Source organism: Tursiops truncatus, chromosome 3, assembly GCF_011762595.2.
Source record: "Tursiops truncatus isolate mTurTru1 chromosome 3, mTurTru1.mat.Y, whole genome shotgun sequence".
In the NCBI taxonomy this organism is placed as follows: domain Eukaryota; kingdom Metazoa; phylum Chordata; class Mammalia; order Artiodactyla; family Delphinidae; genus Tursiops; species Tursiops truncatus.
This window is the reverse complement of record NC_047036.1, coordinates 110005598-110019077: the sequence shown is the minus strand read 5'-3', so window position 1 is coordinate 110019077 and position 13480 is coordinate 110005598. Positions and strand designations below refer to the sequence as shown.

General features: G+C 38.3%; 1 protein-coding gene across 6 annotated transcripts in view; it reads left to right on the top strand.

Moving 5' to 3' along the window:
• The window catches only part of AFF4 (ALF transcription elongation factor 4), a 92761-nt gene that overhangs the window by 9818 nt on the left and 69463 nt on the right, over positions 1-13480 (top strand). Inside the window, exon 2 of one of the 6 annotated variants that reach the window (XM_019924412.3) lies at positions 3422-4122. The exons of the other annotated variants lie outside the window; for them this stretch is intronic. The gene's annotated coding sequence lies outside the window, so the exon portion shown is untranslated. The remainder of the gene's footprint in view (positions 1-3421; positions 4123-13480) is intronic. 6 annotated transcript variants of the gene reach the window in all.

The following is a 13480-nucleotide window of genomic DNA, read 5'->3' as shown; positions in this document are numbered from 1 at the left end:
TTACTGAAACACTCAGTTTTTATACCGTCTCAGTTTGCCAAGTATGATTATGAGATTTTACAGTCTAGCACTTGTATTTGGTGAACATTTGAGAGTGTAGGTTTTAAGTAAAAATAGAAATTGATCATTTCTGTACAAGTGTTTTTTTTTCTTGTACATATGTTGTTTTTTTTCTTTTAGATAAACTCTTTTAGAGAAATTGCTTTAAAAACAACCAAATTCATTTAGTATCAATATTAATGCTTTATTTGGTGATAATATATTGAACGCAGGAAATGAGGTAGTAAATGAGATAACCCCTAGTAAATGAGAGAACCTCTACTTTCTAACCAAGTTGTGAAGTTCATTAGTTTACTCATTTAAGTGATTTTCTACTAGGTTATGTTCTAGGTATGCAATGCTGAAAAACAAGCACGTTCCCTGATTATTATCTTAATTGTGATCAGGTACTCTGAAGGAAACAGGAATTGTCTACATGAATTTTTTTAAGCTGGAAAGAGCGCCACAGTTCAAGAAGCCTAAAAAAGGCCCTTGGTGGGAGCTGGGAGGGGAGGGCAGTGAGATATAAAATAAATCTGATGAGATAGGCAGGAGTCACATCAGTAGAAAGTCAAATCCTGGCTTTGAAGGCCATGTTAAGTACCTTAAAGTTTATCCTAAGGCAAGTGGAAAGCTTACTAAAATTTTTAAAGCAGGGGTTGAGTGAAATGATCTGGTTTGTGTTTTAAAAAGATCACTTAAAAAAAAAATCACTTTAGGGCTTTCCTGGTGGTGTAGTGGTTAAGAATCCGCCTGCCAATGCAGGGGACACGGGTTCGAGCCCTGATCCGGGAAGATCCCACATGCTGCGGAGCAACTAAGCCTGTGTGCCACAACTACTGAGCCTGCTCTCTAGAGCCCGCGAGCCACAACTACTGAAGCCCGTGCGCCTAGAGCCCGTGCTCTGCAACAAGAGAAGCCACAGCAGTGAGAAGCCCGCGCACCACAACGAAGAGTAACCCCCACCCGCCACAACTAGAGAAAGCCCACGCGCAGCAACGAAGACCCAACACAGCCAAAAATAAATAAACAAATAAAATAAATTTATTTTTTTTTTAAAAAGATCACTTTAGCTGCTGTATGAAATATGGATTAGAGAGAGATGAGGGGAACTAGGAGTCCCAATTAGAAGGCTGTAGCATTTGTCCAAGTCTGAGGTAAAATGATGGCTTGTTTTGAACAGTGGCAGTGGAGAAGGAAGGGAACTGATAAATTCAAAACATATTTTGGAGGCCATGGTTATGGAGTGGATGTGGAGAGAGGTTGAAGGGAGTGTTCAGCAAGAGCAGGTGGTTGGTAGGATGAGGATCACTAGAGCAGAAGTTGTTGGCGGTAGGGAAAAGAGATCAAGAAATCAATTTTGGATGTATTAAGATTGATATTCCTCAGTCAAAGGACATGATCAAACAGGCTTGATGTGGAGTATATTTTGGTATTTGTATTATAGACATATAGATGGTATTTTAAGCCATGAGAATGTAGGGAAAGAATGTAGACTTAATCAGAGTCTGAATAAGACCTGTGGCTGAGTGCAGAGGAGCACCAATTTTTAAGAAGTTTGGTAGATAGAATGGGAGAAGCCAGAGGTGCTAGGAAAACTGGGAGGGCTGGGGTTATAGAAGCCAAAAATATATTAAGGAGCCATTAGTGGCTGAATATGTTGAGCAGTAGGTCAACTAAAATGATAGTGTCTGTTGAATTTAGCAACTTGCAAATCAGTGTGATCTTGGCAAGGAGTGGAGTGTGGGAAGTTGGAAACAATGTTGGGAGGTTGGAAACAATGTGGAATAGTGATTGGATATATTTTGGAAAGCAGTTTGTGTATATCAATTAAAATTGAAGATGCTCATTCCCTGCAACCTGGCAATTCCACTTGTAGGTGTCTCTTCCAGGAAAACTCTCACTCGCTGGTACAAAGAGAAGTGTATAAAAATGATCATTACAGGGACTTCCCTGGTGGCATAGTGGTTAAGAATCCGCCTGCCATTGCAGGGGACACGGGTTTGAGCCCTGTTCCGGGAAGATCCCACATGCCGCGGAGCAACTAAGCCCGTGCACCACAACTACTGAGTCTGCGCTCTAGAGCCCACAAGCCACAACTACTGAGCCCATGTGCCACAACTACTGAAGCCCGCATGCCTAGAGCCCATGCTCTGCAACAAGAGAAGCCACCATAATGAGAAGCCTGTGCACCACAACGAAGAGTAGCCCCTGCTCTCTGCAACTAGAGAAAGCCCGCACACAGCAACAAAGACCCAACGCAGCCATAAATAAATAAATAAATTTATTAAAAAAAAAGATAATTACAGCATTGTTTGTAATGGCAGAGAAAGGGGAAACTACCTAAATATCCATCATCTGGAGAGTGGATAAGTAAATTGTGTGGATACACAGTAGTGAAAATAAATGAACTACAGCAACATGTATCATGATGGATTAACCTCAACATAATGCTGAGAATTTAAAAGGCTCAGAGTCTTTAAAGTGTACCCTTTTTAAAGGTTGAAAAATATGCAGAACAATTCAATGTCTTACTTAGGGATACATACATAGTAAAAGTATACACCAAAATCAGAATAGTGGCTATCTCTTGAAGGGGAAGGGAGCATAGGAGATGTGATCCAGGAGGGGTACACAGTAGCCTTCCACTATATTGGCAGTGCTGTATTTCCCAAGGTGGTTCATGGGTAACACAAGTGTTCACTATATTGCTCCTTACACGTTTTTGGGTCACTTTTTAACAAACAAATGGTTGCAGAGAGAGTGGGGAATCACCAAGAGTCCTTTTGGCTGTGAAGGAGAGTAGAGGAGAGATAGAGTAATAGCTGGAGAGATCTATGGGATCAGGGAAGACTTTTTTTTTTTTTTTAAAGAAGAATATATTTGAATGATGATGGAAGGGATTCATTAAAGAGAGAAAAGTTGAAGTTGCTGGAGAGAAGGCAGTAACTGATAAAGATCTAGGAGAAGATAGCAAAATGGGCATAATTGTTCTTTGATAGAGAGATGCTTTTTCTTTTTTAGCCAGAGGAAAGAAGAGAATGGATGCAATGTTAATAGTTTGAAAGTTGATAGTTGATTTCTCTCTGGTCTTTAATCTTTGTAATCTTTGTTCAGTAAGATAAGGTCATTTGTGGAATGGAAGCTAGGAGGAAGAGTCATAGAACTCCATGAAAATACTTGTGCGGAATAGGAAAGAGCATTCGTCAGAGAAGGATAGTAAATTTCCAGGAAACTTTGAGGGCCTAGTTGAAAGTGATTCATGAAACATGATTATGAGAAATTAGATAATGTATAAAGATATGATGAAGAAAGCAAAAATGGTATGGAATTATCTTTGCTTTCATGTTTTTTACTACCTTTTTTTTTCTTGGTCACGCAGCACAGCACGTGGAATCTTAGTTCCCCAACTGGAATCAAACAACCCCCCCCCACCTCCCCACTGGAAGCACAGAGCCCTAACCACTGGACTGCCAGGGAAGTCCCTTTTCTATGTTATTTTAAACCTGAAGGCTATAGAAATCTCATGACTAACTTTGGGTGAAAGGTCCTTTTATGCAAAACACCATTTTGGGACCTGATGTTCTGTTATTGTTGGCTTTGATCTCCAGGTGTACAACCTCTGTTTGCCTACCTTGTAGGAACTGACCTCTTCAGACTCTCATGGGTAGAGAAATCCTGCCAAATGAGGCCAAGAGGGATTTCTCTACCTATAAGGCTTTTTGCTTTAAGATAGTGTATTTTAAAGTTACAGTTTAATAGCAGTTGTAATAAACTGGATTCTAAAATAATTGAAATCTTAGCTTAAGTCTCATTTTGACTTTTGGAGTGTAAATCATTTAATAATCTGGTAGCTGAATGGCTTCATTTTTCAGTAGGATAGTTCTAAGATACTAATTGAAAAAAAACCATTGTAACAGGTTCTGAACACTTGAAAGGGGCAAGTTAAAGGTCACATTTTACTCTTTACTATTTTTGAAGTTTTAAATTTTAAAAGATTATAAAACTAATACATGTTTTTATTAAAAGGATTATAGGAGATGAATTTCTGGTTCATTGGGAATGCACACTTTTTTTTGAACTGTGAGTACTGTAATTTTTTTTATTGTGATATATGCATAACAAAATTTATCATTTCAGTCATTTTAAATGTACAGTTCAGTGGCATTATTTACATTCACAGTGTTGTGCAACCATCACCATTGTCCATTTCCAGAACTTTTTCATCATCCTAAACAGAAGTTCCATACCCATTAAACAGAAGTTCCATACCCATTAAACGATAATTCCCTATTCCCTCTTATGCCCAGCCCCTTGCAACCACCATTCTACTTTCTATCTCTATCAGTTTGCCTTTTCTGCATACCTCATGTAAGTGACTGCTTCATCCATGGTAGCATGTGTCAGAATTTCATTCCTTTTTAAGGCTGAATTATATTTCTTTTATGTGTATACCACATTTTGTTTGTCCATTCATCTGTTGGTGAACACTTGGGTTGCTTCCACCTCTTGACTGTTGTGGATAACGGTGCTATGAACATGGTGTGTACAACTACCTGTTTGAGTTCCTGCTTTCATTGGCCATATATACATAAGAGTATAATAGCTGGGTCATAGGGTAATTCTATGTTATACTCTTAGAGTGACCATCAAACTGTTTTCCACAGCAGCTGCACCATTTTACATTTTTACCAGCACTGCACAAGTATTCTAATTTCTCCATATTTTTGCCAACACTTTTTTTGTTTGTTTTTTTAAATTTTAATTTGTTGATAATAGCCATCCTGATGGGTGTGATGTTGTATCTCTTAGTTTTGATTTGCATTTCTCTAATGACTAATGATGTTTAGCATCTTTTCATGTGTTTATCGGCCATTTGTATATTTTCCTTGGAGAAAAACTTATTCAAATCCTTTTCCCATTTTTTGACTGAGTTGTTTGTCTTGGCATTCTTGTGGAAAATCTGTTACAAATGTGAGGTATAGGGACTTCCCTGGTGGTCCAGTGGTTAAGACTCTGCTTCCACTGCAGGGGGCATGGGTTCGACCCCTGGTTAGTGAACTACAATGCCGCATGAGGCGTGATGCGGCCAGGAAAAAAAAAAAAAGTGTGGTATATTTCTGGACTCCCAGTTCTCTTTTCTTGATCTATAGGTTTGTAGTAAGTTTTGAAATTGGGAAGTGTGTGTCTTCCAGCTTTGTTCTTTTGCAAGGTTGTTTTGACTGTTCTGGATCCTTTGACTTTCCATGTGAATTTTAGTATCAACTTGTCACTTTCTGTGAAGAAGTCAGCTGGGATATTGATAGGGATTCTGTAGAAACTGTAGATCAATTAAGGGAGTATTTTCATCTTAATAAATTTTCCATTCTGTGAATAGGATTGTTTCCATTTATTTAGGTCTTTAATTACTTTCAGTAATGTTTTGTAGTTTTCAGAGTGTAAATTTTGCTGTTCTTCTGTTAAATTTTTTTCTAAGTATTTTATTCCTTTTGATGATATTGTAAATGGAATTGTTTTCTTAATTTCATTTTTGGTTTGTTTATAGCTACTGTACAGAAATACAATCCTTTTTTGTGTGTGTATCGATCTTGTATCATGCAATGTTGTTGAACTCGTTTATTAGCTCTAACAGATTTTCAGTGGATTCTTCATGGTTTTCTATGTACAACATCATCATTTTACTTTTCCTTTCAAGCTCAGATATCTTTTATTTCTATTTCTTGCCTAATTGACTGACTAGAACCTCCATACAGTATTGAATAGAAGTGGTGAAAGGACATCCTTGTCTTGTTCTTGATCTTAGGGGAAAGGTATTCAGTCCCTCACCATTAAATATGATAGCTGTGTTTTCCTTGTAGATGCACTTTATTAGCTTGAGGAAATTTCCTTTTTTTTTTTTTTTTTTTTGCGGTACACGGGCCCTCTCACTGTTGCGGCCTCTCCCATTGCGGAGCATAGGCTCCGGACGCGCAGGCTCAGCGGCCATGGCTCACGGGCCCAGCCGCTCCGCGGCATGTGGGATCTTCCCGGACCGGGGCAGGAACCTGTGTCCCCTGCATCGGCAGGCGGACTCTCAACCACTGCGCCACCAGGGAAGCCCCCTTCTCTTTTATTCATAGTTTGTTGAGTGTTTTTGTCAAGAAGGGATGTCGCAACTTGTCAGATGCATTTTCTCCATCTGTTGAGATGGTCATTTGGTTTTTGTCCTATATTCTGTTGTTATGGTGTATTACTTTAATTGATTTTTGGATATTAAGCCAATCCTGCATTCCTCACTTAGTCATGGTGTACAATCCTTTGTAATATTGCTGGATTTGGTTTGTTAATATTTTGTTGAGGATTTTTATGTATATGTAATAAGCTTTTTATTGATCTGTAGGTTTTTTTCTTGTAATGTCTTTTGTCTTTGGTTCTCATATCAGGGTACTATTGCCCTTACAAAATGAATTGGAAGGAGTTTCCTCCTTTCTCCATTGTTTGGGAAGAGTTTGTGAAGGATTAGTGTTAATTGTTCTTTAAACGTTCGTTAGAATTCAGCAATGAAGCCATGCAGTCCTGAGCTTCTATTTATAGGCAGTTTTTGGACTACTAATTCAGTCTCTTCACTTGTTATGGGTCTATTCAGGCTTCCTGTTACTTCTTTTTTTTTCCCTAAATATATATATATATTTATTTATTTATGGCTGGATTGGGTCTTTGTTGCTGCGCGTGGGCTCTCTCTAGTTGCGGTGAGCAGGGGCTGCTCTTTGTTGCAGTGCGTGGGCTTCTCATTGTGGTGGCTTCTCTTGTTGGGAAGTATAGGCTCTAGGCGCACAGGCTTCGGTAGTTGTGGCACACGGGCTTAGTTGCTCCACAGCGTGTGGGATCTTCCTGGACCAGGGATCGAACCTGTGTCCCCTGCATTGGCAGGCGGATTCTTAACCACTGTGCCACCAGGGAAGTCCCCCCTTTATTCTTGTATAGTGGGATTTATTTATTTATTTATTATGTTAGCTGTTTGCTGTATTTGGTTACAAGTGAGGTGTTTACTTTTTTTTTTTTAATATTTATTTATTTATTTATGGCTGTGTTGGGTCTTCGTTTCTGTGTGAGGGCTTTCTCCAGTTGTGGCAAGCGGGGGCCACTCTTCATCGCGGTGCGCGGGCCTCTCACTATTGCAGCCTCTCTTGTTGCGGAGCACAGGCTCCAGATGCGCAGGCTCAGTAACTGTGGCTCACGGGCCCAGTTGCTCCACGGCATGTGGGATCTTCCCAGACCAGGCTCGAACCTGTGTCCCCTGCATTGGCAGGCAGATTCTCAACCACTGTGCCACCAGGGAAGCCCTCTTGTATAGTGTTAAATACTCAACTACATTCAAATAGTTCTCTCATCTAATCCTTACCATCAGATTAGTATGAACATTTTATAATAGACGAAACTGAGGTTTAGGGAGATTATTTGCCTAAATCATATGTCTAGTATGTTATATAATCACAACTAAACAGCAGGTATCCCTAATTGTCCCATTTATAAAATTATGGTGCCTCAGCTGTTTACAGCTCAATTGAAGTTTGGAAGTTACGTTACTTTGTTAAGGTATTTAAGAAGTTAATAAAGAGGTAGTTGCCTGTATTGGTTTTTGGTTACTAGATGTTTTATGTTTGAGAGTTTTTATTAGCAAGGATACCACTCTACATCAAGATTATCCAATAGTCTTTGCTTATAACTAAACCACCTGAATCACTACGATTTGAAGAACTGTGTGTTAGGAAATAGAGGGTCATTTTGCGAATTAATACCTTAGCTTCTTTGATATTGATTATGGAGAAATAAGGGAGGACATCCCTTTTTCCCCCAAATATTCTTCCAGTATATAGTTACTGCACATGTACCATATGCTCTGAGTTATTTTTGATGCTCTTCTGAGATTGCTATTCTCTTTTTTTCTTTGCTTTTTTGGCTTCGCCGCACGGCTTGCAGTGTCTTTCCGGATCAGGGATTGAACCTGGGCCCCGGCAGTGAAAGTGCCGAGTGCTAACCATTGGACTGCCAGGAAATTCCCTGAGATTGGTATTCTTAACCTCTCTCTCATTTCCTTCCATTTTCTCCCCAGGAGGTCCCAAGGATCTTCAGAGAAATATAAATGACTGAGAAATAACCGCTTTCAAATTTGTCCAGTTCCGCTATAAATGCAGTTTCACTTGGACAGAGCTGCTAGTAGTGGGTGGATAAGACTTAGAATAACTGCAATGGGTAGCAGAGGCTGCCTATCAAAGCCAGCCCTTTCCTTCCTTTAGTACCTCAGTCCCATGTAGTCCATAGTATAATTCACTTTTAGTCTCTTCAGATACTAGGTAACTGAGAAGTAAAGATACAGATAGCACATTATCTGTAGTATAGACATTTAAAGTTATTTATTTAGATTGATTTTAGTTAGACCACAGAAATAAAGAATGGAAAACTCCAGAGAGGCTAAACAGATTCAGATCAAGGTGAAAGTCAAAAAGCCAGCCAGACGGACTTCCCTCGTGGTCCAGTGGCTAAGACTCCATGCTCTCAATGCAGGGGGCCCGAGTTTGATCCGTGGTCAGGGAACTAGATCCCACATACCGCAACTGAACATCCCACGTGCTGCAACTAAGACCCAGGCGTAGCCAAACAAATAAATTAAAAAAAAAAAAAAGAGCCAGTCAGAAACAAATCAAGAGACTTGGGGAGAGCATTGACAAACTTTGAAAACCACAGTGTGAAGTTTGCATCTTAGATTGAGGAGAGTTTAGGCATGGCCTTCCCCTAGTTTGGGAGTGGTCCTGAAAGAGGAGGCAGACGACTTGAAGGAGGTGGTCAGTAGAATTAGGATGCAGTTTAGCATAAGATTTAGTCCTAACCTTATATTCCTCAGCTAAGATATAGGGCAGGTTGAGAAAGCATAGTTATTACATAATCAAAAGACTATCACTTTAATAGAAAAATGGGCAAAAGATGTAAATAGGCAGTTCACAGGAGAAGAAATATGAATGGCTAAGTAGGACATGAAAAAGATGTGTGGTTTAACTATCGGAGAAATTGACTAGAAAGCAGTTGACTATGAGCTTTATAAGGTCAAAGACCATGAGTCATTCTCCGTTTTATCTCTGGCTCCTAAGATAGTACCTAGACATAGTAGACAGGCTCATGTATTTGTTAAATGAATGAAATAAACAAATAACGTTGGAATAATTTTTTTTTTTTACTTCTCAGATTGGTGGCACAATTAAAAAAGACTCATAATGCCTGGGATTGAAAATGGCATGGTTAAAGGGCAGTTTCATACTCCATTGGGGCGCTGTCAGTTAACACATCTTTTCGAAAAGCAGTTTAGTGATATACGTTAAAATGGTATAGCATATATCCTTTGACTCAGCAATTTCACGTGGAGAAATTTATCTGAAACTGAAATAGTGTGCGGGTGCACACGTGCACACACACACACACAATCATTATAATGTTTATCATACTAAATTCTGGATACAACCTACCTATCAGGGGCTTTCTGGCTAAATGAATACTATGCAGTCAATCAAAGAATGAAAATTCATATGTATTGATATGGAACTATGTTCATTACTTATTAAATGAAATAAGAACTGTATGTGTAACAGTTTTCTACACGACTAATGTGTGACTCTTTGCAATATTAAAGGGAAGTTTCACTTCCCTGAAACTATTGGTGACTTCTACTTTCTACTTTACGTTAATCATATTAGAGTTTTTGAGCAAAGAGCGAGTATTACTTGTGTAATTGGAAAAACAGACCCATCAAGGTTTATCTCTTTTGAAACAGGAAGCCTCTACACTGTTGGTGGGAATATAAATTGGTGTAGCCACTATGAAGAACAGTATGGAGGTTCCTTAAAAAAACTAAAAACAGAGTTACTATATGATCCAGCAATCCCACTCCTAGGCATATATCTGGAGAAAATTATAATTCAAAAAGATACATACACCCCAGTGTTCATAGCAGCACTATTTACAGTAGCCAGGACATGAAAGCAACCTGAGTGTCCATCAACAGATGAATGGATAAAGATGATGTGGTATATATACACAATGAAATATTACTCAGCCATCAGAAAGAATGAAATAATGCCATTTGCAGCAACATGGATGGACCTAGAGATTATCATACTAAGTAAAGTAAGTCATCAGAGAAAGACAAATATGATATTGCTTATATGTGGAATCTAAAAAAATGATACAAATGAACTTATTTACAAAACAGAAATAGACTTGCAGACATAGAAACAAACTTATGGTTACCAGAGGGGAAGGATAAATTAGGAGTTTGGGTTTAAAATATACACACTACTATATATAAAATAGGTAACCAGCAAGGGACCACTGTATAGCACAGGGAACTATACTCAGTATCTTGTAGTAACCCATAATGGAGAGGAATCTGAATATATACATATATATATGTGTATAACTGAATCCCTTTGCTGTATACCTGAAACTAACACAATGTTGTAAATAACTATATTTCAATAAAAATTGTTTTAGAAAGGTTTATCTCTGTTGGAAAATACAAAAGTGGAAGACTGTTCCTTATTAACATTTACAAGAACAGCCAAAATATTTATTAGGGACAAGAAAGAAGATTTACCTAAATAGAGAGACATCCTTCATATTATGTGTGAAAACTGGATATTCAGATTTCAGTTTTCTTGTGTTTAGCTTATGAGAATAGTAGTTGGCATATTTTGCTGTTAGTTGAGTTAGTTGTATCTCATTCTTTCTATATACTCAACACCTAACAATTCTACTTTTGAGTTTACCCTAAAGAAATAATGAGGTCATCAGTCATATGGCATACATTGTGTTGCATCTAGTTTTCCTCACAAAACAGCATTTATGGAAATTCCTCCAAGGTAACTGGCAATGATCTACCTCATTTGTTTTAAAAAACAATGGTTTATTTAAGCATTTCTTTGTTCTTGGGCATTCAGTTATTTTAAATTGTTTTACCGCTAAAAACAGTGCTGCAGTAAACATCTTCATAGCATATGGCTGTGCTTTTAATTCTGTGGAATATAGTCCCACGAGTGAGGTTACTGGGCTGAAGGATTTGTCTTTTTTCTGGCTGAGTTTGAAATGTCTTCACCATTTTATAACTGTTATCTTAGAAAAGTACGTGGTTTTTAACTGTTGTTATTAAATAAAACATTTATTTAAAAATTTTATTTATTTATTTAAAATTTTATTTATTTATTTATTTAGGCTGGGCCGGGTCTTAGTTGTGGCATGCAGGATCATTTAGTTGCAGCATGCTGACTCTTAGTTGCGGCATTTATGTGGGATCTAGTTCCCCGACCAGGGATTGAACCCTGACCCCCTGCATTGGGAGCGAGGAGTCTTACCCACTGGACCACCAGGGAAGTCCCAAAACATTTTATTATTGAATTGGTTTTGTTAACTATTAAAATCCCATATATCTTTGGGTTTATTTCTTCCCTCTGTTTTACTGATCAGTTTGTTCATTTCTGTGCACTACCATGCTATTTTGATAATGGTGATGGCTTATAGTAAGTTTTAATCTAGTGTGGCCAATTCTTCTTGTTCTCTCCCCAATGCTAAGTATTTAATAGATGCTTGTTGCATATTAAGTTAATAGTACACTTAATAATAAACATTAAATCTTGCTTTAGATAAATTTTGGATGCCCATTTACTTTAGGGAGCTGAGCTTGGCATGTGGATGTTGTCCCCTCCTAGCAGTGTAATAAATGTAATTTCTTTCTGAAATGTAATAAATTGTGACCCAGAGGAGTTGAGGAGAATTGGATATCGGTGTGAATTTGGAGACAGGAGTGCACCTTAGTCCTGAGAGAAATACTTTAAGCCCTAGAGAAGAGACAGTTTGATGGTAAATCCCAAGGCTGAAAAATGTTGGAAAGCACCCATAGTGCTCTAATATGTAAATTTTATCACTCTTATCCTTCCATCTTTTATTTTGAAAAATCTCACACCTATAAGAGAAGTATAATATACATCTGTGTACCCTTCACCTAGATTGTTAACATTTTTACTGCGAACATTTAATTGCTGCTGCTGCTACTCTTCCCTCTCCTCTTCCTGACTCTTTCCCTCCCTCACCCTGTGTCTTTCCCTCCTTCCTTTATCCATCTCTCTCTGTCTGTCTCTCCCACCCTCCACACACATACTATCTATATACATGCTATCTATACATAATAAATATATATTCCAGTGGTCATTGAACCATTTGAGAGTTGGCAAACATGATGACATTTAGCCTGTGTGTTGTGTATGTCCTAAGTAAGAATCAAAGATTTTCTCCTGCATAAACAAATACAGTTATCACATTGCTATGATTATCTGAAATACCATTCATATTAAAATTTTCCCAAGTTTTCCATTAATGACCTTCACAATCATTTTTTCCTCCTCAGATCCAGGGTCTGGGGTATGAAGGATCATGCATTGCATTTAGTTGTGTCCTCTTTCTTTCTTTCTTATTTATTTATTTATTTATGGCTGCGTTGGGTCTTCATTGCTGCATGCAGACTTTCTCTAGTTGTGGCGAGCGGGGTCTACTCTTCGTTGCAGTGTGTAGGCTTCTCATTGTGGTGGCTTCTCTTGTTGTGGAGCACGGGCTCTAGGTGCTCAGGCTTCAGTAGTTGTGGCATGTGGGCTCAGTAGCTGTGGCATGTGGGCTCAGTAGTTGTGGCTCATGGGCTTAGTTGCTCTGCGGCATGTGGGATCTTCCTGGACCAGGAATTGAACCCGTGTCCCTGCATTGGCAGGCGGATTCTTAACCACTGTGCCACCAGGGAAGTCCTGTTGTGTCATCTTGAATGTAGAATATAGACATAATCTCCAGTGCCTGCCCCTGTCTGTTTGTCTCTCCTTTTGTTCTCTGACATTGTTTGAAGAGTCCAGGCCAGTTCTGAAGAATGTTTCTCAGTTTAGGTTTGTCTGCTTACTTGTGATTAGATTCAGGTTAAATATTTTTAGCAGGTAGAATACTGAGGTGGTGATATGTCTTTAGTGCATCACATTAGAAGGCACATGATGTCAGTTTGCCCCACTATTGATATAAGTCTGATCACTTGATTATGGGTAGTGTTTACTTCTCTACTTCAAAGATTTTTTTCTTTATACTTGATATTCTGTGGGGGTGATACTGAATATTCCATTGCCTCCCAAATTTTTACCCAATGGTTTTAGCATCCATTGATGTTTTTTGCCTTAATTATTACTTTAGTGGCTGCAGAAAAGCGATTTTTTTAATTCTTTCATTTCTCCTACATTTATTAGTTGGCATTTTTCTATGAAGAAGTACATTTGCTCCCTGACTTATTTGTCTTTTAATTTTATTCTTTGCTATTATTCTGCGGATTCAGGGATTTTTCTTTTGTTTTTAAGTATAGTTGATTTACAATATTGTGTTAGTTTCAGGTGTA